At 42.1% G+C, this 27685-nt stretch overlaps 1 pseudogene; it reads left to right on the top strand.

Moving 5' to 3' along the window:
- Positions 1-27685, top strand: part of LOC137380559 (pantothenate kinase 1-like) — a 114055-nt pseudogene that overhangs the window by 44088 nt on the left and 42282 nt on the right.

Genomic DNA, 27685 nt, shown 5'->3' with positions numbered 1-27685 from the left:
TCTGGTGCACAATTTCAGACTTGCTTCTCTGGTACCAGAAGACCAAAGAGGGGCTATGTCCGTAGTTTATGCTGCCACCGTGGGTTCCCTGGAGAGATCTTCTCTTTGGTGTTGAAAATTGCAGTCTGTCCTTCCTGTGTGGTACAGTTTAAAAAAAAAAAATCTGACCAGCAGGTTGGTCATGTGACCATCTTTGTTTGAAACAGCAGCTTCTTGGAGGGTTGCTGGATTTCAAAGCTTTCCAGGCACACTAGGTGGGGGGGGTGTGGGGCGTGGGGGAGAGGGGTGCTGCGTGGAGGGGGTGGAATTCTGGCTCTTACAGTCAAAGGATGTGGATCACCACTATTGCCCAGACCAATCTTGTTAATTGACTCAATGAGCACTCCCATTGTGTCTCTATTCAACTGTCTCAAAATGCAAATACGCAACCATGTTTTCAGCTGTTCCGTTCTTTTTTTTTTTAAACAAGTTATTTGCAATCTCCAGTAAAAAGTTTCAACTAGTGTCCCATATGATGAAATTAATATGTTTCCGTTTGGCAGGTGTGATTTCCATCACAACAAGAACACCTTCAGCATCCCATTTGTTCCAGTTATACATCAAAACATCTGGGAACAGTGCAGATATTTTTACTACCTAGAGAGAGAGAGATCCCAAATCAGCAGTTACAAAGAAGCTGATTGCAAGACAATTTAATAAATAAATATGAAAGCCCTCACAACAGCTTTCTGTTGGCAAATTTCTCTCCCACCCTCTCCTCTGACCTTACGATTTGACATCATTCCAGGACTATTTACCTTAGCTCTAATTGGTTTTCAATCCTGCATTTATGGAACAATACCCCACAGATCATGATTAAATTGCATTAAATTCCCTTTCTCGCTCTTAGCTGGGCTGAATCCATTTTCAGTTGGAATTTGAATGTGGAATGAATGAATAATGAAATCAGACTAAGATGATTTTATAGCCAAAGTACCCCAAGTGATTATGGTAACTTCTGCGGTTGGTAATATTCTCACCTCTGAATTCGAAGATTATAGGTTTAGACCACACTAAAGGACTTGAACACATAATTTAGGCTGACTCTTTGGAGCAGTACTGAGGGTTGTTGCATTGTTGGAGGTGCTTTTCTTCAGAAAAGGCATGAAACCATAGCCCTGGTTGCCTGCTGAGGTGGATCTAAAAGATCCCATGCTACTATTCAAAGAAGAACAGGGAGTTCTCCCACTAACATTTTTCCAGCAACCAGTAACAACAAAAGTAGATTAACTAGTTATTTGTCTCATTTGTGGGATCTTGTCTGCAACATGGTTGCCACATTTGCCTCCATGAAAGTTGCGGTACTGCAGAGTAATTCATTACAGGTTTAGTTTAGTTTAGAGATACAGCACTGAAACAGGCCCTTCAGCCCACCGAGTCTGTGCCGACCATCAACCACCCATTTATACTAATCCTACACTAAGCCCATATTCCTACCACATCCCCACCTGTCCCTATATTTCCATACCACCTACCTATACTAGGGGCAATTTATAATGGCCAATTAACCTATCAACCTGCAAGTCTTTGGCATGAAGTGCTTTGGGAGGCCTCTGAGAGATGTGATACAGCATTATATAAATGTAAGCTTTTCTTTCATATAAACTACAAAATGACACAATCTAGGATATTTTCACAATGAAATGCAGAATGGAAAATATCTAATAATGTTATCAATCATCGATTAAAGAACAGAATGTATGCTGCACTGAAGCATGAATGAAGAAAATGTGGAAACTACATAAATGGAAGAACATGTAGTGACTATAAATCAGAAAAGGAACAATTTTTAAATCACTACAAGTAGAGTACAGAAATTATACAAGATTAGTGAAATAATGTATTTAGTATTTTAAAATATAGTTGTAGGGCAGTAATGAAGTAGTTTGAATGTCCTGCTCAGAACCTCCCAGTGTTTTCCATTATAATTGCAGTCTGATTTTGTTTAGTGTTGCCAACTTTGCATATTTCACAGTCAAGAAGCTGACTTATAATCCAGTGCATCTTTTGCTTGCTGCTATTGACTGACTTAAAAATGCTTTTTTAAATATTGGTCAGGTGCTAGAGAGCAAGAGAGAGAGAGGTTCTGTCTGCTTGTTTGCTATATTACACCATCAGCTGTAGGTTCTGTGCTATATTGGACCAGTAGTTCATTATTCTATACATTCTATGTTATATTGGACTGCTAGTTGTATACTATGTTTTATTGGACCTATAAAGCTGAATGGGGTACCAAATTACAAGGGTGATTTCATGCTCCCACTGCTTGAAGAGCTGTAACAGTCCCTGTGCTCCTGTCAAGTATGGCTTCCATAGGGGGTGTGGCATTGTAGAGTCATCTTTGGAAATGCTTTTAATGTTCCTCTGAAATGTGTTGCCTACAATCAGTAACTTTGCCCTTCAGTTGAGCATTTTCTCTGGCTGTTGCTGCTCAAACTCTCAAATGTCTTGTTACTGTTCTTACTACTGGAGTTACTTTTATGAATAATTGGTGGAGCAAATAATTTGACTTGGCAGAAATGATGTTGCAAACAAAATCTGGAAATTCAGAGTTACCAGGAAACTCTGTCCATGGAAACAACTGGAAAAGGTTCGCATACTGTCTACTGTTAATTAGAAGCACATTTTTATTTGGAAACAAAATCAAATTGTACAGTAGTTTGAATTAAATTCATACAATTTTAGTAAAATAGCACAGGAGGTGTTCCCTCAAAAATTTTTGGTTAAGCAGCTTTGACTTGAAAGGAGTTGACGGCATATTCTCATATTTGTTTTATTTCTGTTTAGTTTTGTTCTGGCGCAGGCATGTTAGGCTGAATGGCTTCCTTCTGTGCTGTATCATTCTATAATGGTACTTCAAGATGGTCGTGATACAAGTATAGTTCAGTTATATAACATGTAGCCAGAGATAAACTTCACAATGTCTTTGAAAGTTTGTGTAGGTAAATGCTAAATCCCAATTTTACAGCTGAGTTGTCTTCTCATTTGAGAAGCGCATGATTGTTTTAATTCCTGTTAATCTTTCAAAAAAAACTTCAGACTATGCTGGATAATTATAAAATATGCAGTGATAAATGAGGTAGTTACACCGTACAAACTGAGAGCAGATTTGCAGTACTTATTGAAACCATTGAAATTATAGCACAGAAGGCCGTTCAGTCCATTGGATCTGTGCAGGTTCTAGCTCTTCAATGGGATATCTATTCTAATTCATTTCCCTGTCTTTTTTCCCCTGTATTCTTTGGTATTATCACCTTTTAAATACTTATCCAGTTCTTTTTAAATGATTTAGTATCTGCCTCAATGGGCACGTGCAGCAAAACATTTCATGTTTAAATAACCTTTCAAGGTTCTACGATCAGTGTATTTTCTTAGGTTCAGCATCCTGGACCACTTTCACCGGTGAACTCTTGTTCCCTATAAATCAGAGAGTTCTTATCCTGCCAGATATGTAGAGAAATTGTAGTGAACCTAGAGATCAAACAGAAACTCTTGTTAATACATTTGGGCTATTGATTAAACAACCTGCCCTCACATGATCTTCCCTTAACTTCACTGGACCATGGCTTACACTCTAAATTTGTCAACAAGATTTCTTAAGCAGTAAATAGATGTGATCAGACAACATTGACATGCGGTAGAGTAACAATAGTTACTGGCTTAATCCCTGCTTGGAAGGTAGAAGTAACAAATGATCGTGTCTGCTGCACAAAACTGTAATGTAAACTGGCCCAAAATGTTTCCAAAAAATCCTCGTGCTTGTGCAATACCTGTAAGGCCTATTGTGGTTTTAAAACTATTCATGCAACCTGCGCAATCACTTACCAATGCTGAGCGTTTCAGTGGATTGGTCTATTTATTTAAATTTTGCTTTTTGCTGCTTTTAAAGGGAATTATTGTTTTCATGTTGGTTACAGCCAGCAGACAGTTAAATGAACTGTCAGTTTAATGTCAGATTTGGTTCCTTTTTAAAACATTGTTGTTTGCTGTAGTCCGTCAGCTGATGGGGAAGATTCAGCAAAACTGCTAATGATTTTGTCAGCCATCAGTTGTTTCATCTATCAACCATGTAGGTTGATCAAATCAATGTCATGCTGTGAGCTTCAGGTAGCTAGGGCTGTTAAAAAGTTTGTACTCTGAAATGACACAAACCTGTCAGGAATGGGTTCTTGGTGATCTGGTTTATTGAGAGAAATGTTGACAAGTACGCCTCCCAACGCCCTTAATCTTCACACTTTTGTGTTCAGTGGATTCTGGTGTTTGGGAAAATAGTTTTCCTGTGAATTTCTGAGACTTTTAATTCCACATGATGCACCCTATTACTCTCTTGCATTTGGTAGTCTGAATGTGCAACCAGGAAAGCAAAGTGTTCTTTGTTGTTATAGTTGTCCAACATCAGTCATCAGGTGTTCGCATCTGTCTGTGCTGTTTACTCATCTACCTATGTCCAGCCTACCACCTCTTCTCTCGACCCCTACACAGTCTTAATTGTCCACCTACTTGTCTAGAATCCTGTATTGGATGAACAGAAATTTCTTCCAACTAAAAATTTGGAAGACTGAAGCCATTGTTTTTGGTTCCCACCACAAACTTTATTCTCTAGCTACTGATTCCATCGCTCTCCCTGGCAACTGTCTGAGACTGAACCAGACCATTCACAGACTTGGTGTCATATTTGACGTTGGCCTTGAGCTCTGATCATATATCTGCGCCATCAAGACTGCCTGCTTCCCCTCCATAACATGGCCTGACTCCACCCCTGCCTCAGCTCATTTGCTGCTGAAAACCTCATATCCATGCCTTTATTACCTCTAAACGGGGTTATTCCAAGGCTATTCTGGCTGCCTGCCAAACTTCTGACCTTTGCAAACTGAAACTCATCCAAAACCGTGCTGTCCCTGTTCTTTCTTGCACCAGGCCCTGCACTCTCTGACCTACGTTGGCACTCGGTCTGACAATGCTTCAGTTTTAAAATTCTCATCCTTGCTTTCAAATCTTTCCATGGCCTCTCTACCTTCCTATCTATGCAGTCTCCTCCGGACCTACAACCCTCCGAGATCACTGTATTGCTGCAATTTTGGTCTTTAATTGCTCTGCCAATGCCAGCCGTGCCTTCAGCTCCCTAAGCCTAAAGCTCTGGAATTCCCTCCCTGGACTGCTCCACCTCACTACCTCTCCTCCTTCAAGACATTCCTTAAAACCTACCTCTTTATCCGAGCCTTTGATCACATATCCTAGTATCTCCTGATGTGGCTTGGTGTCAGGTTTTGTTTGATAATAGCTCCTGTTAAATGCCTTGGGATGTTTTATACGGGCGGCGCAGTGGTTAGCACCGCAGCCTCTCAGCTCCAGGGACCCAGGTTCAATTCTGGGTACTGTCTGTGTGGAGTTTGCAAGTTCTCCCTGTGTCTGTGTGGGTTTCCTCTGGGTGCTCCGGTTTCCTCCCACCGCCAAAGACTTGCAGGTGATAGGTAAATTGGCTGTTATAAATTGCCCCTACTGTAGGTAGGTGGTAGGGCATATGGGATTGCTGTAGGGTTGGTATAAATGGGTGGTTGTTGGTCGACACAGACTCGGTGGGCCGAAGGGCCTGTTTCAGTGCTGTATCTCTAAAAAAATAAATAAATAAAATGCGATAAGTCAGTATAATTACTGCCAAGTTAGAAAATTTACAGACAGGATTGTGCAATTTTCATTGTACAATGTTCAGCACCATTCGTGAATGCTCAGATACTAATGCAGCCCGGGTCCAAGACCTGGACAACATCCAGGTTTGGGCTGATAAGTGGCAAGTAACATTCACGCCTCACAAGTGCCAGGCAATGACCATCTCCGCTTGATATACAATGGCATTACCATAGCTGAATCCCCCACTATCAACATCCTGGGGGCCGCCATTGACCAGAAACAGAACTGGACCAGCTACATAAATGCTGTTGCTACAAGAGCAGGTCAGAGGCTGGGAATTCTGCAGTGAGTAACTCACCTCTTGTCTCCCCAATGCCTGTTCACCATCTACAAAGCACAAGTCAGGAGTGTGATGCAATGCTCTCCACTTGCCTGGATGGGTGCAGCTCCAACAACACTCAAGAAGCTCGACACCATTCAGGACAAAGCAGCGCACTTGATTAGCACCCCATCCACCACCTTCAACATTCACTCCCTCCATCACCGATGCACAGTGGCAGCAACTCACCAAGGCTCCTTCAACAGCACCTTCCAAACCCGTGACCTCTACCACCTTGGGCAAGGGCAGCTGATGCATGGGAACACTACCACCTGCAAGTTCCCCTCCAAGCCACATGCCATCCTGACTTAGAGGTATATCGGCCTTCCTTCACTGTTGCTGGGTCAAAATACTGGAACTCCCTTCCTAACAACACTGTAGATGTTGGGGCGGCACAGTGGTGCAGTGGTTAGCACTGCAGCCTCACAGCTCCAGCGACCCGGGTTCAATTCTGGGTCCTGCCTGTGTGGAGTTTGCAAGTCCTCCCTGTGTCTGCGTGGGTTTTCTCCGGGTGCTCCGGTTTCCTCCCACAAGCCAAAAGACTTGCAGGTTGCTAGGTAAATTGGCCATTATAAATTGCCCCTAGTATAGGTAGGTGGTAGGGAAATATAGGGACAGGTGGGGATGTGGTAGGAATATGGAATTAGTGTAGGATTAGTATCAATGGGTGGTTGATGGTCGGCACAGACTCGGTGGGCCGAAGGGCCTGTTTCAGTGCTGTATCTCTTAAAAAAAAAAACTAAAATGTACCTATACCCCAAGGACTGCAGCAGTTCAAGAAGGCAGCTCGCCATCACCTTCTGAACGGCAATTAGGGATGGGCAATAAATGCTGGCCTAGCCAGCGACGCCCACATCCCATGACCGAATAAAAAAATTTCAGAAGCTTTAATGAATATATGAAATAAATTGAACCTGTATATCTTCAAAACTGCTTTCAACAAAGTTCAGGTCACAGAGAAATAAAATGGTCAGTCGACTTACTATCTGAAAGCAAGGTGAAAACATTGAAATTTGTTGGGTTTATTGTTAATTTGCCCCTTCCATCATGGAATCAAGATTAACTTCAGTGGGAACTTTCAACATTAATGTACAAGTGGGGGAGGGAGTTCACAATAAAGGAGTTTCCGAATAAGCCTTAGGTTAGTAGTCATAGGTCAGAGAGTATCAGTAGAAATTTGTGCAAAAATCCGTTTCTTCAATAACAACTAGCAGCTTAAAGTGAAAATTCAAATTTCTTGTGGTAGCAACACAGCATGTCACATCACTCTCCTTAATCACTGGCCATTAATAAAAAATTCTGTGCCTAATGTGACTTTCTCCCATGCCTTGTGTTTGAAATACTTCTTGCACTGGTAAGTGAGGCCTTGATGTACATAATGTAATAACCAGGTGAGGCAGCGGCTACTGCAAAAGAGCGACTTTTACATGGAGCTTGCTTAGTCGGATTCTATGTGGATAATTTTAACCTAACCCACCTGACGGAAAAAGACAAGATTAGTGGAATGTCGGATTTACATCCCGCCCAATATTACCCTGCATTAAAGCAAAAGAAAAAATCCCATGGGTTTCCCATTGGTGTATTGGACTAAAATTGCCCCTGATTCGGCTTCTGACACTTACACTAGTAAAAACCAGAGTTGCAATAAAATGACGACTGTCTTGAGCTCTTCCAGTGGGTCACCTGATTAAGGCATTGAATAGCTGAACCTTTCAGATCAGGAAGATTCTAGTTTCAATTTCTGGTTTGTGCTGAATTTAGTAGTCGTCGCTTTTGTATTCATTCATTCTCGGAATGTGGGCATCGCTGGGAAAGCCAGCATTTTCTGTCCTGAGTAGATAGTTCTGTGCTACATTCTTGATCTGCCATGTGGTAGTCCATATGGTGATAGTACTCCCACAAGGCTGTTGGGAAATGCCCAGATTTTGACCCACAGAGATGAGGGAATGGTGATGTATGTTAAGTCAGGATGTTTTGTGACTTGGAAGGGAGCTTGGCATTCACATGCACCTGCTGGCCTTGTCCTTGGGTTGGGGAGATCATGGGTTTGGGAATGCTGCTGAAGAAGACTTATCAAAGTGTTGCACTGTATCTTGGAGTTGGTACTGCAGCCTTGGTGTGCCGATGGTAGAAGGGATGGATGCCTAAGCTCGTGGATTAGGTGCTGATGAAGCAGACTACTTTGTCCTGGATGGTATTGAGCTACAATTGGTCTTCAGGGGCTTCTAAGTCTGAGAAAGTAAATAAAAACATAAAAAATCTATGGCACAAAAATCCAGTTAAGTATCCTGCTTCTAATAGTAACACAAATTTCTCCTGGAAGTCCACGTGGGTTGCCAAGGACAGAAATGGGATCATTTGTGATGCCCACTCCCATGCATTCATGTTGTGTGGTCTTTGTTTAATAATTAATGTGGTTACGTGTATTTTCAAATGCACCAGTTTGGATTTTGATGCCTTGGCAGTAAGGTGATGTGATACGTTGTTGTCCAATAAACCTTTGTTCTTGATGTTCCAGATAAGAACTGTATTGACTGTCGACGAAAATGAGTTCTTAAAAAAACTCAAAAAAACTAGTAGAAAGTGGTAGTTCTAGAAGTAAAGGTTTTTGACAAAGGAGGACTTGTCATTTACGCAAAGCACTTTGATAGAAAAACTCAGATGAATGTGGTTCTTTCTAAGGCTGCATTTACACTGAAATTGTAACATTGGTGCAGAACAGTTGACCTTTCCACTAATGTTTAGTTTAGTTTAGTTTAGAGATACAGCACTGAAACAGGCCCTTCGGCCCACCGAGTCTGTGCCGACCATCAACCACCCATTTATACTAATCCTACACTAATCCCATATTCTTACCACATCCCCACCTGTCCCTATATTTCCCTACCACCTACCTATACTAGGGCCAATTTATAATGGCCAATTTACCTATCAACCTGCAAGTCTTTTGGCATGTGGGAGGAAACCGGAGCACCCGGAGAAAACCCACGCAGACACGGGGAGAACTTGCAAACTCCACACAGGCAGTACCCAGAATTGAACCCGGGTCGCTGGAGCTGTGAGGCTGCGGTGCTAACCACTGCGCCACTGTGCCGCCCCAAATGTTAAGTTTCCCTTTAAGGTCAGCTCATTTCTTTTTGCTTCAGAGCTAACTCGGACCCTGGATTTAGATTACAGCTTCTTAGGGCTGCAAATGAAAACTACTTTGTATTAACAGTAGTCGTTAACTTCCATGTGGGAAATCCAGGACGCTTCTTATGTCCTAAGTGACCACGTACAGGACGTGTCATCAGCTGCAGGAGCTCGAGCTCTGGGTTTTGAAGCTTGAGCAGCAGCTGGTGTTACTGCGGTGCATCCATGAGGCTGACAGCTACGTGGATAGCGCTTTCTAAAGTTGATCACGCTGCAGCTTAAGGGTATGCAGGCAGAGAGGGAATGGGTGACTACCAGACAGGCAAGGAAAACAAGGCAGGTAGTGCAGGAGTCTTCGGAATGCGTCTCCCTCTCCAACCAGTATTCAGTTCTGAAAATTGAGAATGGTTCCATTGGGAAGTGCAGCGAAAGCCTGGTCCATGGCACCGCAGTTAGCTCAGCTGTACAGGGGAACAACGGAAAGATTGGAAAAGCAATAATTATAGGGGAATAGACAGATGTTTCTGCAGCTGCAGTTGTGATTCCACAATGGTATGTTGCCTCCCTGGTGTCAGGGTCAAGTATGTCACTGAACAGCTACAGAGCATTCTGAGGGGTAAGGTCAACAGCTGGAGGTTGTCGTCCATATCCGAACCAGTGAAATGGGTAGAAAAGGGATGCAGTCCTGCAGGCAGATTTTAGGGATCTAGCAAGCAGGACCTCAAGGGTAGTAATCTCCGAATTATTCCTGGTGCCACAAGCTACTGAGTATAGAAATAGGAGGATAGAGCAGATGAATGCATGACTGGAGAGATGGTGCAGGAGGGAGGGCTTTAGATTCCTGGGACATTGGGGCCAGTTCTGGGGGAGATGAGATCTATACAGGCCAGAGACAGGTTGCACCTGAAAAGAACTGGGATCACCATCATGATGGGACAGGTTGCTAGCGCTGTTGGGGAGGGTTTAAATTAACTTGGCAGGAGGATGGGAACCAGAATAGAGCTTTACAAAGGAGAAACAAGGTGCACAAAGGATTGGGAGAGACAGATATGTAAGAGTAAGAAATAGTAAGGTCTTTGGTAGTCAGACTAAGAGGGATGCAGTAAGGTCTAGATTAGGTTTATAGTGCATGTATGTAAATACATGGAGTGTGGTAAATAAGGTTCACAAGCTGCAAGTGCATTTTCCACATGTGAATATGATGTGATAATGGGAGACCTGGTTCTAAAAGGGACAGGACTGGGTACTAAATATTCCTGGATACAAGATATTCAGGATAGATAGGGCAGGAAAGAAAAGAGGAGGGGTGGTAATATTGATTTACATAGGAAATAGGAGCAGGAGTAGGCCATTCGGCCCCTCGAGCCTGCTCCGTCATTCAACTAGATCATGGCTGATATACCTCAATGCCATTGGCTGTAACAGGGTTTAACTTTTAAATGCAGTGTTTTTAGCTTCACCTCACTGAATCCTTGCTCACTGGTTTGTTTACAATTACAATTAGAAAGCAATCAGGCAGGCTTTCTCAGGTTTAAACAAGAAAGGTGTAAGTTTATTAACCTTAACACTCTAACTCAGTTAAAACCACTAAAAATACGCAACACAACCACACTGGCATGCACACACGATAAACACACACGCAAATAGAGACAGGAGGAGAAAGAATTAAAGGGGGAATGTTTGAAGTAGTAGATGGAATTCAGTTACTGTTTTTGGTTTGGATGTAAAGTCCTTGATTGAAGTTAAGTCTTGCAGTTCTCGTTGGGGCCCAGTGCACACTTTCAAACTTGTTTTGCTGGTACCAGAAGGCTGCAGGGGTCTTCTGTCTTGAGGCTTATGTTGCTTCTGTGGGTCCCTGGAACTTTGCTCGAGAGAGAGAGAGAGAGACCTTGCTTCTCTTTGGTCTTCAAAATTTCAGTCTGCCCAAACTTTTCTGTGAGGCACAATTCAGTCAATTCCCAGGTTAGTCATGTGACCAGCTCTTCATTTGAAACGAGCTTGCCTGCGCGGATTGTTGATTCTTCAAAACTTACTAGACGTACTCGAGGTGGGGTGGCGTGGGTGGTTGAGTGCTGGCTCTTACACAGACAATGACTCTCAATGTCTTTTGATCATCACTATTGACAAAACCCATCTGGCTAATTGTGTCTCTATGCGACTGTCTTTCAGAATGCAAATGTGCAAACATGTTTTCAGCCATTCAGCTCTGTGATCTTTTTAAACAAGTTATGCTCAAAGTCCAGTAAAACTTCAAATAGTGTTCCATATGACAAAATTAATATGTTTCCATTTGACACAATGATATAGATGGGCTGGTAAGATGGGCAGAGCAGTGGCAAATGGAATTTAATTCTGTGAAGTGTGAGGTGATGCATTTTTGGAGGACTAACAAGGCAAGGGAATATACAATGGATGGTAGGACCATAGGAGGTACAGAGGGTCTGAGGGACCTTGGTGTACTTGTCCATAGATCACTGAAGGCAGCAGCACAGGTGGTTAGGAAGGCATATGGGATGCTTGCCTTTATTAGCCGAGGCATAGAATATAAGAGCAGGGAGATTATGATGGAACTGTATAAAATGCTAGTTAGGTCACAGCTGGAGTACTGTGTATAGTTCTGGTCGCCACACTATAGGAAGGATGTGATTGCACTGGAGAGGGTGCAGAGGAGATTCACCCGGGGTGGAGCATTTCAGCTATGAAGAAAGACTGGATAGGCTAGGGTTGTTTTCCTCAGAGCAGAGAAGGCTGAGGGGGGACCTGATTGAGGGATACAAAATTATGAGGGGCAGAGATAGGGTAGAGAGGAAGAAACTTTTTCTTTTAGTAGAGGTGTCAATAACCAGGAGGCATAGATTTAAGGTAAGGGGCAGGAGGTTTAGAGGGGATTTGAGGAAAAAATATTTCACCCAGAGGGTGGTTGGAATCTGGAACACACTGCCTGAAGGGGTGGTAGAGGCAGGAACCCTCAGAACATTTAAGAAATATTTAGATGAGCACTTGAAATGCCATAGCATACAAGGCTACGGGCCAATTGCTGGAAGATGGGATTAGAATAGATAGGTGCTTTATGGCCGGCACGGACACGATGAGCCAAAGGGCCGGTTTCTGTGCTATATAACTCTATGCCTCGAGGTGTGGTTTCATCATAATTGAAAGTTCAGAGGGGAAGTGAGAAAGGAAATAAGAGGGGCAAAAAGAGAATATGAAGAGAGACTGGCAGCTGACATAAAAGGAATCCAAAAGTCTTCTGTAGGCATATAAATAGTGAAAGTGTAGTCAGAGGGGCCAATTTGGGTCCAGAAAAGGGGATCCACGCATTGAGGCAGAGGACATGGCTGAGGTACTAAATGAGTAACTTGCATCTGTCTTTAACAAGGAAGAAGATGCTGCCCAAGTCTTAATTAGAGGAGGTAGTTGAGACTCTGGATGGGCTAAACATTGTTCAAGAGGAGGTATCAGAAAGGCTGGCTGCACTTAAAAGTTGATAAATCACCAGGACTGGATCAGATTTATCGAAGAATACTGAAGGAAGTTAGGGTGGCATTGCGGCGGTGTGGTCCATAATCTTTCAGTCCTTCTTTGATATAGGTGTGGTGCCAAAGCATTGGTGAATTGCAAATGTTACAGCGTAAGGGCGTAAGGATAAACCCTGCAACCACAGGCCAGTCAGTTTATTCTTGGTGGTGGGAAAGCTGTTAGCAATGATAATCTGGGACAAAATTAATACTTGGACAGGTGTGGATTAATTAAGGAAAGCCAGCACGGATTTGTTAAAGGCAAATCATGTTTAACTAACTTGATTGAGGTTTTTTTGAATTAACAGAGAGGGTTGATGAGGGTAATGCAGTTGATGTGTACACGGACTTCTAAAGAGCATTTAATAAAGTATCACTTAATAGGCTTACCAATAAAGTTGAAGCCCATGGAATAAAAGGGACAGTGGCATAAATACAAAGTTGGCTGAATGACAGGATACAGAGAGCAGTGGTGGATGGTTATTTTTTGGACTGCAGGAAGTTATACAGTGAGGTTCGCCAGGGATTGGTGCTAGGGCCAGTGCTTTTTTAAATATACATTAATGATCCAGATTAGGGCGGCGCAGTGGTTAGCACTGCAGCCTCACAGCTCCAGCGATCGGGTTCAGTTCTGGGTATTGCCTGTGTGGAGTTTGCAAGTTCTCCCTGTGACCGTGTGGGTTTCCGCCAGGTGCTCCAGTTTCCTCCCACAGCCAAAGACTTGCAGGTTGATAGGTAAATTGGCCATTGTAAATTGCCCCTAGTTTAGGTAGGTGGTAGGAGAATGGTGGGGTTGTGGTAGAGAATATGGGATTGATGTAGGATTAGTATAAATGTGTGGTTGTTGGTCGGCACAGACTCGGTGGGCCGAAGGGCCTGTTTCAGTACTGTATCTCCAAATAAATAAATAAAATTTGGGTGTACAGGGCACAATTTCAAAATTGGCAGATGAGACAAAACTTGGAAGTATTTTATTATTTTATTTTTTTTTATTTAGCGATACAGCACTGAAACAGGCCCTTCGGTATTGTGAACTGTGAGAAGGATAGTGGTTGATGAGAGATTGCACTGGATGTTGTCTATGTGGATTTTAAGAAAGCATTTGATAAAGTCCCACATAAAAGGCTGCTTACCAAAATTGAGGCTCATGGAATAGGAGGGCTAGTGTCCAATTGGATAAAAAGAAATTAGCTTAAGGACAGTAAACAGCGGGTCACAGTAAATGGTTTTTTTTCAGACTGGAGGATGGTGGACAGTGGTGTTCCCCAAGGGTCAGTGCTAGGACCACTGCTTTTTTTGCTATATAAAATGACTTGGATTTTGGAAAACATGGTAGAATTTCAAAATTTGCTGATACAGAACTTGGAGGAGTGGCAAACAGTGAGGATGATACAAATCGCATGCAGCAAGACATAGGCTAGCAGAATGGACAGACAAGTGGCAGGTGAAATTTAATATAGACAAATGTGAGGTGATGTATTTCGACGGAGAGGATAGCGTGAGCCAATATAGACTTAATGGCGCAGTTCTGAAGAGTGTGCAGGAATAGAGGAATAAAAACAAAAGGTGTTGGAAATACTCAGCAGGTCTGGCAGCATCTGTGGAGAGAGAAGCAAAGTTATCGTTTCAGGTCTGTGATCTTCAGAGCTGGCAAAGGTTAGAAAAGAATTAGGTTTTAAGCAAGTGAAGGGGAGGGGGGGAGGGGAGAGAACAAAGGGGATGATGTTTGATAGGGCAGAGGGCAGGAGAGGTTAAATAACAAAGCTGTCCTGGGACAAAGGCAAAGAATGTGTTGATGGTTGTGGTGAAAGACAAAGCATTAGTCCAGAGAGAGTGTTAATAGCAGAATAATGAGCAGCTCTGACTGCATGAAAAGCAGGTATATGGTTGAAAAATAAAATATTAAAAAAATGCCAGTCATGCTCTGAAGTTATTGAACTCAATGTTCAGCCCGCAAGGCTGTAGAGTGCCTCGTCGAAAGATCAGCTGCTGTTCCTCGAGCTTGTGTTGATGTTCACTGGAACACTGGAGCAGGCCAAAGACAGAAATGTTAGCATGAGTACAGGGGGGAGTGTTGAAATGGCAAGCAACTGGTAGCTCAGAGTCATGCTTTCGGACTGAGCGGAGATGTTCCGCAAAGCGGTCACCCAATCTGCGTTTGGTTTCCCTAATGTAGAGGAGACCGCATTTTGTGAGCAGTGAATACAGTGTACTAAATTGAAAGAAGTACAAGTAAATCGCTGCTTCATCTGAAAGGAGTGTTTGGGCCTTGGATAGTGAGGAGAGAAGGTAAAAGGGCAGGTATTACACCTCCTGTGATTGCATGGGAAGGTGTCGTGGGAAGTTGACGAGGTGTCGGGGGTAATGGAGGAGTGGACTAGGGTGTTGAGGAGGGAACAATCCCTTTGGAATGCTGACAGGGGAGGGGAAGATGCGTTTGGTTGTGACATTACGCTGGAGGTGGCAGAAATGGCGGAGAATGATCCTCTGGATATGGAGGCTGCTGGGGTGCAAAGTGAGGACCAGGGAAACCTGTTGCAGTTCTGGGAGGAAGGGGAGGGGCAGGGGCAGAAGTGCAGGAAATTGATCGGACACGGTTGAAGGCCCTGTCAACCACAGTGGAGGGAGATTCCTCGGTTGAGGAAAAAGGAAGACCTATCAGAAGCGCTGTTGTGGAAGGTAGCATCATCAAAGCAGATGCATCGGAGTTGGAGAAACTGGGAGAATGGAATGGAGTCCTTACAGGAGGCAGGGTGTGAGGAAATATAGTCGTGGTAGCTGTGGAAGTTGGTGGGTTTATAATGAATATTAGTGGACAACCTGTCCCCAGAGATGGAGACAGAGAAGTCAAGGAAGGGAAGTGTTGGAGATGGGCCATGTAAAGGTGAGAGAAGGGTGGAAATTGGAAGTAAAGTTGATAAAGTTTTCCAGTTCAGGGCAAGAACAGGAAGTGCACCGGTACAGTCATCAATATACTGGAAAAAGAGTTGGGGGAGGGGGCCTGAGTAGGAGTGGAACAAGGAATGTTCGGCATATCCCACAAAAAGACAGGAATAGAGGAACCTGGGGGTGCATGTGCATCGATCTTTGAAGGTGGCAGGACATATTGAGAGAGTGGTTAGCAAAGTATATGAGATCATGGGCTTCATAAATAGTGGCATTGAGTACAAAAGCAGGGAAGTTCTGCTGAACCTTTATAAAGCTCTGGTTATTTTTTATTTTTTTATTTAGAGATACAGCCTGAAACAGGCTCCTCGGCCCACCGAGTCTGTGCCGACCAACAACCACCCATTTTATACTAATCCTACATTAACCCCATATTCCCTACCACATCCCCACCATTCTCCTACCTACACTAGGGGCAATTTACAATGGCCAGTTTACCTATCAGCCTGCAAGTCTTTGGCTGTGGGAGGAAACCGGAGCACCCGGCGGAAACCCACGCGGTCACAGGGAGAACTTGCAAACTCCGCACAGGCAGTACCCAGAACTGAACCCGGGTCGCTGGAGCTGTGAGGCTGCGATGCTAACCGCTGCGCCAGGCCCCAACTAACTTATTGTGTTCAGTCTGGTCATCACACTTTAAGAAAGATGTGAGGGTCCTTGAAAGGGTGCAGAGGAGATTTACCAGAATGATGGAGGATTTTAGTTACAGGTTAGGTTGGAGAAACTGAGTTTGTTCTCCCTGGAGCAAAAGAGGTTGAGGGGAGATTTGATAGAGGTGTACAAGATTATGACAGGCTTAGATAAGTTAGGCAAAGAAAAAGTGTTCCCATTAACTAATGGTACAAGGACTAGGGGACACAGATTGAAGGTTTTGGACAAGTGATGCAGGGGGAAAGAGAGGAAGCGGTTTTCTTACACAGCGAGTGGTAAAGGCCTGGAACCCATTGTCCAAGAGGGTGATGGCAGCGGAGACAATCAATGATTTCAAAAACAAATTGGATAGGCACTTGAAGGAAATAAACTTGCAGGACTACGGAGATCATGCAGGGGAGTGAAACTGATTGGATTGCTCCATGGAGAGCTGGCTTGGACTCAATGGGCTGAATGTCTTCCCATGCCGTTATTTGGTTTTATGACTTTGAGGACATAGGTTGAATTGGCGAGAAGTGGCAGATGAAATTTGATGCAGAGATGTATGAAGTGATACGTTTTGGTAGCAAGAGGCAATATAAAATAAAGGGTACAATTCTAAAGCAGGTGCAGGAACAGAGAGACCTGGGGGTATATAGAGTCATAGTCATACAGCACTGAAACAGGCCCTTCGGCCCACCGAGTCTGTGCCGACCATCAACCACCCATTTATACTAATCCTACATTAATCCCATATTCCCGACCCCATCCCCACAATTCTCCTACCACCTACCTACACCAGGAGCAATTTACAATGGCCAATTTACCTATCAACCTGTAAGTCTTTGGTTGTGGGAGGAAACCGGAGCACCCGGCGGAAACCCACGTGGTTACAGGGAGAACTTGCACAGGCAGTACAAAGAACCGAACCCGGGTCGCTGGAGCTGTGAGGCTGCGGTGCTAACCCTTGCGCCACTGTGCCGCCCACAAATTGTTGAGGTGGCAAGGTAGGTTGAGAAAGTAGTTAATAAAGGATTCTGGGTTTTAAAAATAGAGGCATAGAGTACAAAAGCGAGCAAGTTATGGTGAACCTTCATATACGCTAGTTCAGCCTCACCTGCAGTATTGTGTTCAATTCTGGGCACAGCACATGAGGAAGGAAGTGAAGGCTTTGGAGAGAGTACAGAAAAGATTTACGAGAATGGTTGCAGGGGTGAGGGGCTTCAGTTATGTGGATAGATTGGAGAAGCTGGGGTTGTTCTTAGAGAAGAGAAGGCTGAGAGGTGATTTAATAGATGTATTCAAAATCATGAGGGGTCTAGACAGAGTAGATCGGGAGAAACTGTTCCCATTGGTGAAAGGGTGCACTCTCTGACTTACCCCACTGTCATTTTGAAAGGTGACAACCAGTGAGTTAAATATTACAATTCAGCCAAAAATACAATTTTAAAACTGTTTAAAATATATCTTTGTGTATTTCTCAATGCTTCCCTAAAATATTGTAGCACTATTGCATAAAATAGTCTCTGCTTCTATATTGGTATCATTTTAGTCAGCTAAAACATTCCACTAGCGTGTAGTCCATGGGTGTCTCAGTTCAAGCTCTAGTTAGCATTATAAGAACAGATTGGGCAAATAGTTTATTTTGATAAAAAGTCATACATTTTCAACAATGTTTATTTACCAAACTCTGATGCAACAGATATTTTAAGGATGATCATCATGGTTTTTCGAGGGAAAAAGAATCTGGAAAATGACAGTGTTTATTGTCATGGCATGTGCATGTAATATGGTAGATTCCTTTGTACCTAGTACTGATGAATCCATTTTCAAGACCTATAAAGTAACTCTCCAACCATGACCTTCATGCTTTAAGCACTGGCTTTTATTTTATGAAAAAACACTGTACTTGCTCCCACTGCTCAGTTGAGAAGTAAATATTGATATCCTGATTTAGATTTGAAAATCTAAATTTTAACTGACCTATGCTGATCATGGCAAAACAATATACAAATGACACAGTATATGTAATACTGACTCTTTTTTCCCTCCTAGCTTTCCCTTGGTTTGGGATGGATATTGGTGGCACTCTTGTCAAACTTGTGTATTTTGAGCCAAAAGACATCACAGCTGAAGAAGAACAGGAGGAAGTGGAGAACCTGAAGAGCATTAGGAAATACCTTACCTCTAACATAGCTTATGGAAAAACAGGGATCCGGGATGTGCACCTTGAACTGAAGAACTTGATCATGTGTGGACGCAAAGGGAACTTGCATTTTATCCGCTTTCCAACGCATTCCATGCCTAAATTCATCCAAATGGGTAGAGACAAAAATTTCTCTAGTTTACACACCACTATGTGTGCCACAGGAGGTGGTGCCTACAAATTTGAGGATGATTTCAGAATGGTACGTTATAGTTGTGCAACCTAATTCCTGAGAGAGAATGCAGAAAGTGATTTGCTTGGCAAATGATTGCATCCACTACCACCTCTACCCCTTTTCTGCTCCACTAGAAAAAGCTTTGACTTTTTTTCAAGCTGTTCTTCATAACTATCATTCTAGTGTACTACCAAGGCAATAATATCCCTCTTGCATTTGGGTGCTGGGAATAGCACCCACGGTCTGATCAATTTATTGTAGAATTTCAACTTCATTTACTTGTTCTTATATTCCTCTTCTGGCTTTTTCTACCTGAATTCCCCATCTCTAATGATGTATTTGTTGGCACCTCATATCTCCCTTTTCCTCTACTCTGTTGAAGTCTTGCCATTTAGGATGTACTTCCTTTTATTATTCTTCATCCTAATTCCCATTTCTCTGCACTGAATGGCATCTGCCATCAATTTGCCCACTGCTAACTTGTTTAACCTGGGGTTATATGTACACAAATTGTAGAGGTGGCAGGGCAGATTGAGAAAGTGGTTAATAAAGGATTCTGGGCTTTTAAAATGTCACTGGGTCAAAAACCTGGAACTCTCTTCCTAACACCACTATGGGTATACCTGCACCAGATGGATTGCAGCAGTTCAAGATGTCAGCGCACCACCATCTTCTCGAGGGCAATTTGGGATGGGCGACAAATGCTGGCTTTGCCAGCAATGCTCACATCCCATGAAAGAATAAAAAAAAATTCTATCTTGCAATGCCTTGCATTCTTCCTCAAAATTTGCCATACCTTCTAATTTGAGATCATCAGCAACTTCTATATTACTTCATTTATGACTAGGTCTGAACCTTTTCTATCAATGAATAACAAAAGAGGACCCAATACAGATCCTGAGTCACATTATTACCTATATCTACCAACCAAAACCCATCACTACCTGGTGCCATCACTGCTGCGAGGCTCTCAAATCCCATTGTCAAATATACCATGTACATGTTACAAAATCATATAGATTATTGAGCAGTTTTTGTTTCTAGTTGCCTCTAGTCTAAATATTACATGTATACATATCTAGATTATGCATATATATTTTATATATATATATAGTCGTAAATGTTTGGAAGCGGTTATAATAGAAAAACATTCGCATTTGGATTGGCACATCTGTTTCTTTTAACTATCACTAAAGAAAGATCTGGATATCCTTTGTAAATTGATTTTCAAATCACAGAGGATAAGATACATTTACTACTCTGGCATGCTATTTATGCTTTGTATAGAAAAGTTCCCTTACAAAACAAAAAAATCTCTAACTGGCTTAGTTCGAAAAGTTTAGACTATACATTGCAGTATTGAACTTTCCACTGTTCTTGGCACAAACATTATTTGCACAGGTATTTGTTAATTCACTGTTTAACTACTGCTGTTTTTCAGATGGCTGATTTACAGCTCCACAAACTGGATGAGTTGGACTGTTTAATCCAAGGCCTTCTTTACATTGATTCCGTTGGGTACAATGGTCAGTCTGAGTGCTACTATTTTGAAAAACCCACTGACCCCGACCAGTGCCAGAAAAAGCCATATTGCTTAGATAACCCTTACCCAATGTTGCTGGTCAACATAGGTTCAGGAGTCAGCATCTTAGCTGTTTATTCCAAAGATAATTACAAAAGGGTGACTGGAACCAGGTAAGCGCATAGACATTCATAACTTTGCCACCTTGCTGTTTGCATATGTGAAATGGTAGACTGGTGCATTGTGTGTGCCATCTAGTTTCTGTTTGACTTGTACTATTCTATTTGTTATATGTTATCTTTCTGAATTGGAAATAGTGGGGGCATAGAAAAAGAGGGAAAGAACATATCTCAGCATAAAGACACATGATACACAATGACAGGGCTAACTCTGATGCGCGTGGATTCAATTCTTATAATTTGGCTACTTTTTTCCCTTCCCCTTCCTGAATATGTTGACTCATGCAGTTTGGTATCTTATTGATATATCCATTTTTCCTGTGTGACCCTAGGCAGTGGGGTTGAAAGGGTAATTAAGGTGGGAGGAAAAAGAGGAGGAGACATCACAGTCAAGCCTGATTCTATCCCCTCCCAATGTCCCCACACACAGGGGTCACTGTGTAGCAATCGCGATCATTAACTTGCTCTAGACCAGAGTGGTAAGGCCACTTACAGCACCTTTACTGATGATGGCAAATCAGCACTGACCAAGACTGAACACTGGGGCAGTTGGTTCTGTGTGGCTCAGCTGTATATTTTCTACAGAACTATCTAGGAGCGTAATGGCATAATGTTGTCAATCAATATAATTAGACTTTGGCAATTTAATGAATGAGCGCTTGCATTTAACCCCCAAATGGAAAGGCCAGCACAAGGTATGTATAGTCAACTTCTCTTAATTCTAATTAAGTAACTTCTTAATATCTATTAGTTTAAATTGAAGTCACATCATCTGTACTATTTTATTTAAATTACTTAATTCAAGCTACTGGATATGTTAGTTTTTCAAGCAAAAATCAACTTTTAAAAAATGTATATTAATATTGGATACTTTAAAGAAAGGGATAAAAGTATCTTTTTGTATCCATACTGTTTTTATCTTTCATATAAAAAGTTTTGCATAGATGGTTTCGCACACTGAAATCTGTGTGTAGTGCAATAATTTTGTAACAGGAAAAATATCTTCTCGATGACTAATATAAAAAAAAAACACATAGATTTGTGAAATGTTAGATCAATAAAGATCCGACTGAAGAGCAACCACATGAAAAGCTGTTATTTCAATTAATAACGGCACTCTATTTATTTCTTTAGTTGTTCCAACTGATGGTTTTGTTTCTAACACTGCGGAATATATCGCTATATAAATAAAGTTTAAAAGATAATATACTTATTAAAAAAAAGTATAATTTTGAAGAAAACTCTAAACCTAGCCATAAAAATCAGCCATTGAATGTTAGAAAGCCAAGAAGTTCCTGACCAGCGAGACCTGCCTTTGCGCATGCTCAAGCTTGAGCTTTGCTGTATTTTCCAAGCCTTGAGTAAAGAGGGTGCACCAAGTAGTAGACTCCTAGGGGGCGCCAGCGTCAATCTGTTCCCGTCACACTGGTGGACTACAACTTGTGTAACGCACCAATGTCAAAGTGTGTGCAACGCTGAAAGACTGAAACCCCTAGAATAGAACTAAAGCGTCCTCTTTCTCTTCAGTTTCATATAGTAGTACCTTAGCAGAAGGCCGCTTTCCTCAAGGCAAGCATGTATGCTTGTTAGTAAAAGGAAGTAAAGACTTCTTGACATTTCAGGATGGTTGATCATTTTCTTCTTCACAGAGGATTTCGGAGTGACTTATGTTAAAGTGTTGATTTAAAACAAAGTGATTTCCCACAAGCAGGCATTGAATTTGTGTATTAAAGTGAGACAAGTCAGTTTGTGAATGCCTTGGCGCTCTATCTGCTTCAAACTCCATTGTCTTATTCAAAGCCTATTAAGCCAGGGTGTGCCCCATTCATTATGTGAATAGCAGGAGATATTTCCTTTAAGACTGCACCCCAAAGATAGAGGGAAGGTCACCGATTTTGGCGAATCATTAAATGGGGAAGGAATTCAAAGGACTGGCTGGAAACACCAAAAGAAAAGGAAAGATGAACACGCGGTAGTCAGTCAGCCAGTCACCTGATTGTGAGAAGTAAGCCTGACCCAGTGAGTGGGAACTTGCTTGACTCAAACCTAGAGCTAGTCAGGATCAGAAGGCTGACTAGGAAAGGTTAACTGAGCCTGTTAATGGAGATTGTATGGTGTAGTTTTATTATTTCTTCTTGAGGGGGGATTTGAATCAAGATGAGATTTGTATGGTGAATCATGAAAACTGAAAATTATCATTGAGAAGATAAATGTGACTTAAATACTTAAGCAAGGCATTGTTACGACCAAGGTGGGAGGAGTGCCCTGTCTTTTCTAGTTCCACTTCTCCACAGGTCACAACATATATTTAAATGTTTACCCTGTTACTGATATGCTCAATCTCTTTATCCCCGAATAAAATACACATAAACCAGCTTTCTTTAATAAACAACAAAATTATTAGTGTCATAAATTAGAGTTATCCAGTAACGAAGAAGGCATTAACAAACAGATTATGAAATATGATTTCATATGTGACATATGAAAGTTCCCTTTTACCTTAGCCCCTCACACCCAGGTCTCTCTCTCACACACACACACACACACACACACACCGGTTAACTGAAAAATAGAGATTTTCTCTGCAGAACTCTTTTACAAAAAAAACCCCAAAAAAACTTTGGCCAAATACTTGCTAATTCTTGAAGAACAAAAGAGAAGATATGGAAGGATGTCAGTTATCCCTTTTGGTCTGGTGTCTGGGTATATGGAGAGGGATCACTGGGATCTTTTCTGGAGCTGTTCATTCTAGAGACGTCTAGAAGTGGTCTGGGAGGCTTTCCAGGAGAAATGTGGCACCAGTGGTTTCAGTTATCCCATTCTGAATTCACAGATTTTTCAAAGAGGTAGAGAAAGATGAGCTGGTGTCTCCGCTCCAGGCTGACCTCCAACTGCTTTCAACACCGTCTACACCCCAACTGAACCAAAACAATATCTCGGAAGCGAAACAGCAAGTCAGAACCTCCTGACTACTATAAATTTTGACATGTCACTTCTCTGTAAACATCTCCCCCCAAGTCTATTGTTTATTGAATTTAAGACATCTGCTATCCAGTAAAGGTTTGGTTTTAAACAAGACCTCTCAATGACCCTTGTTAAAAAAAAAAATCCATTGAATCTTTTCAGTTTTCCCAAATAAACTAATATCCATAATTCTAACACATGAATCCTCAAAGAAATTTTAAAAATAGAAGCAGTTTCTTAGCAGCATCGACAGCAGTAGTGATTAAAGTAAAACTTTTATATAGTAGATCTTCCATTGTATTCCTCAGATTGAATTGGAAGATCCCTAGTTTATAACCACTGGAATGTTATACCATGTACCATAATAAATTATTATTCAATAAGTGAATCTTCCATGGCATTGCTCATAGATTTGTAGGTTTGAGCGCTTCCTATGGCTGCTGGCAACTAGTGGGCTGCTGGCAACTAGTGGCCAGAGATGTAGGATTCACACTGGAAAAGTTCCACTGCATGCTCTTTGTTTGTGGAAAAATGACATCAATCTGGCCACAAGACTGTAGGGTGCAAGGAAACCTGGCTTAATTTTCCCATTCACTTGTCAGCAATCAGCATAACAGCTGTCAATCAAGAACCAATCAAATCCCTCAACAAACAAAAAATTGGAAATTTTTACAGCTGACCCCTACTAATCGTATCACAATACAAACTCACTCAGCATCCACCCGATTTACCCCTCACCCCCACCCTTCCAGGACAGATCAATAGATTTCACCCATCGCCAGACAGCACCATATCCATGCACACCCACGTACTGCGCCACTTGGCCCAATATGAAAGCCACATCCTAAGGCACAGCATTAATCGCACACATGAATGCTCATAACTACAACTTCCACTTCACTCTGCCTAGTCATCTCCATCTCAACTTTATTTTTTTTTCCCTGTGCATCTTGAACCAACCTCTTTCCCCACACCCTGCTCACACCCATTTTGCTAACAACTGGCCTCTAATCCTTTATTACAGTGGTTCTCAAACATTTTTAGTTGAAGGATCTCTTTATCAAATGGATTAGTAATCACGGACCCCCCCCCCCCCCCCCATCTAAATTATAATACTATAATACTGATAATATGAAAGTGCTGCATGGTTGAAGGAAGGATCTAGTTGGGATCAAAGGCTATTGAATTTTAGTACTGTGTTAGATGCATATTTTTAACATTTCTATTTATTTATACGTTAACAAAACATATAGTGGCAATTATATGCCAAGTACTGTGTTTCGGGTAAGTGAGGTTGGTGTGGAACTTAACCATGAAGTTGCATAACAATTAAGTTAGTATTTCACAGTTCACACACACTGACCACCTCAAGTCACTTTTCATCTCCTCCCCTCTGTTGACTCTGGAGTGCTTTTTTGACAATCAGCAGCTCTTTGTTATCTCTCCCAAGTGACTTTTTTCTTTGAACCTCGGCCACCTCACCTCTTCTGGAGGCACCAACAGCATGTGAGCCTGTATTCAGTTGATGGTTACACTTAAACCTCCCAATGGGGCTCACTAAAGCAGGATCAAGAATGGAATTCCTGTCCGACTTCCCTTTACCTCCCAAACGTTTGGGGCACTGAGACTAATCGTAGTGCCTATCACCAAAGCATCGAAATGTATAGAAATTACAAATGGAAACAGGCTAGTCAGCCCACCCAGTTTATGCTGGTCTTTACCCTACATGCAAGCAAAATTCCAAATCACATTTACCTCTCCTGCTCCCATATCTGTTCGTCCCTCTTTTTTTTTTCATCCACCTATCCAGTATAGTCTTGAACGTTTGTGTAATTTCTGCTTCAACCACAAACCCTGGAAGTGATTTTCTCAGCCTTACAACTCTGTGTAAAGTTGCTTCTGCCCTGTGATCTAAATTACATTACATTTGATCTTTTATCCATGACCTTTCATTCCAGACCCCTTAACTATTGGAAACAGTCTGCTTCAATCATCCCTGCCCTATCTTTTACTCATTTTCAAAATTTCCTATTATATCGTCTCTTAATCTATCTAGGGGCCCAGTTCATGCGGCGCAGTGGTTAGCACCGCAGCCTCACAGCTCCAGCGACCCGGGTTCAATTCTGGGTACTGCCTGTGTGGAGTTTGCAAGTTCTCCCTGTGTCTGCATGGGTTTCCTCCAGGTGCTCCGGTTTCCTCCCACATGCCAAAGACTTGCTGGTTGATAGGTTAATTGGCCATTATAAATTGCCCCTAGTATAGGTAGGTGGTAGGGGAATATAGGGACAGGTGGGGATGTGGTAGGAATATGTAATTAGTGTAGGATTAGTATAAATGGGTGGTTGATGGTCAGCACAGACTCGGTGGGCTGAAGGGCCTGTTTTCAGTGCTGTAACTCTAAACGCTTCAACTTGTAGGGGCGGCACAGTGGTTAGCACCGCAGCCTCACAGCTCCAGGGACCCGGGTTCGATTCCGGGTACTGCCTGTGTGGAGTTTGCAAGTTCTCCCTGTGTCTGCGTGGGTTTTCTCCGGGTGCTCCGGTTTCCTCCCACGAGCCAAAAGACTTGCAGGTTGATAGGTAAATTGGCCATTATAAATTGTCACTAGTATAGGTAGGTGATAGGGAAATATAGGGACAGGTGGGGATGTGGTAGGAATATGGGATTAGTGTAGGATTAGTATAAATGGGTGGTTGATGTTCGGCACAGACTCGGTGGGCCGAAGGGCCTGTTTCAGTGCTGTATTTCTAATCTAATCTAATCTAATCTAACAAAAAGCCCCCAGTTTTTCATGTCTGTCTTTGCATTTCCTCATATTAGGCAGCATTCTAGTGAATCTGCCTTGTACCCTCTCTAAAGCACCATTTCCACCCTATCGTGTGGAACTCAATACCACACACACAACTCTTAACTGTGAGGGTCTTATTAATGTTTTATATAGGGTCATCATTACTTCTTGGTTTTTACATTCTGTGCCCAGAATTCCTTTAGTTTATTTTACAACCTTATCAACCTGAGGTACTGCCTTTAATGTTCTGTGAACCTGTACCCCAAATCTCTCTCCTCTTCGAAAGCAGAGTCTTCAGTATATAATTAGTGTTTTTTTTTTGCTAAAATGTATCATCTCAACAGCTGAGATTAGCTAGCAAAGACCAGTGATCAAAGTTATGACCTTTGTTACAAGAGTTTTGTTTCTGTATTGAAAACTTAGTTTTTAAAAACACACAGAATTCTGAGAAAAGGATTTTTCTGTGGATGTGGATTGCTGAAACTTTGTGGGTTTGGACTGAGTGAAATGCACAGACTGCAAGGCACCTGTTTCCAAACAACTCAGCAGGGGAATGACAGGTCAAGATTTCTGACTGCTATGTGACTTGATTGTTGAAGTTAGTTTTCACTTTTGGATTGGAAAGGACCAGTGAGTTGGACAAGGGGCAGGCATTTGAATTTTGGCTGTGACCTGCCTGGAGACTGGAGAAAAAGACCTCTCTCTGTAAAGGAAACCTGCATCTCTTGAAAAGAAATCCTGCATTTGAAAGGTGGCAGATTCCTATTGCCTCCTGTCTCTGAAAGATTCCTTCATCCAGTATGGTTCCTGTTGCCTCCTGTGTTTTGGGAAACCCTGGAACCTGCAGAAAGCTGCTTCTGCTGTGTTGCTACTGAGAGTCCTGAGCAGACTGGTTGCTGCACCCCTGCGGAAAGACCTGTGACACCTGCTGCAGACAAATAGCCTTGAATGCTTACCCATCACAGATTTGTCATCAACTTCGCCTGGAGAGACTTCGACTGGCATCCGACTGTTCAACTCTGGGACACCTCACCATACTGAAAACATCCTACCAGAACATGATAAACTCAATCATTTATTTATTTTTTTCCTTTTTATTCGTAAGAATCAACTGTAAACCAAAAATCCTTTTCCCTAGTTAATCGGGGTTTTTGAATGCGTGTGTGTGCGTGCATGAGGACTAAGGAGCTTTTCATATATATAGATTTATTTTGTTAGTAGTTAAGACTTCTTATTTCTTTTCTGATAAATAGTTAATGTTGTTGTGTAAAGAAACCTGGTTTGGTGTGCTTTATCCTGGGGGACAAATAGTGTGTCTAATTTGGCTATTCTTCAGTAGATGGAAAACTTTCTTAATATGCTGTGACCTGTGGAGTAGTGGGACTGAATTAACAGTGCGTTTCCCCCGCCTTGGTCATAACAGATTAGTTGGAGGCTCTTGCGGGATCAAAATCCAATGTTAATATTAATTGTGAGGGGAATAATAATTGACAGAGAGAAAAAGAAAGGAACCAGGTTTCTAGTGTAATAGGGTAAAGTCTACACCATCAGAATGGCATTAGCAGTTACTGCAGCTTCT

Source organism: Heterodontus francisci, chromosome 20 (assembly GCF_036365525.1).
Source record: "Heterodontus francisci isolate sHetFra1 chromosome 20, sHetFra1.hap1, whole genome shotgun sequence".
Classification (NCBI taxonomy): Eukaryota; Metazoa; Chordata; class Chondrichthyes; order Heterodontiformes; family Heterodontidae; genus Heterodontus; species Heterodontus francisci.
The sequence above is the reverse complement of the archived record's forward strand: the minus strand, read 5'-3'. Positions and strand labels throughout refer to the sequence as shown.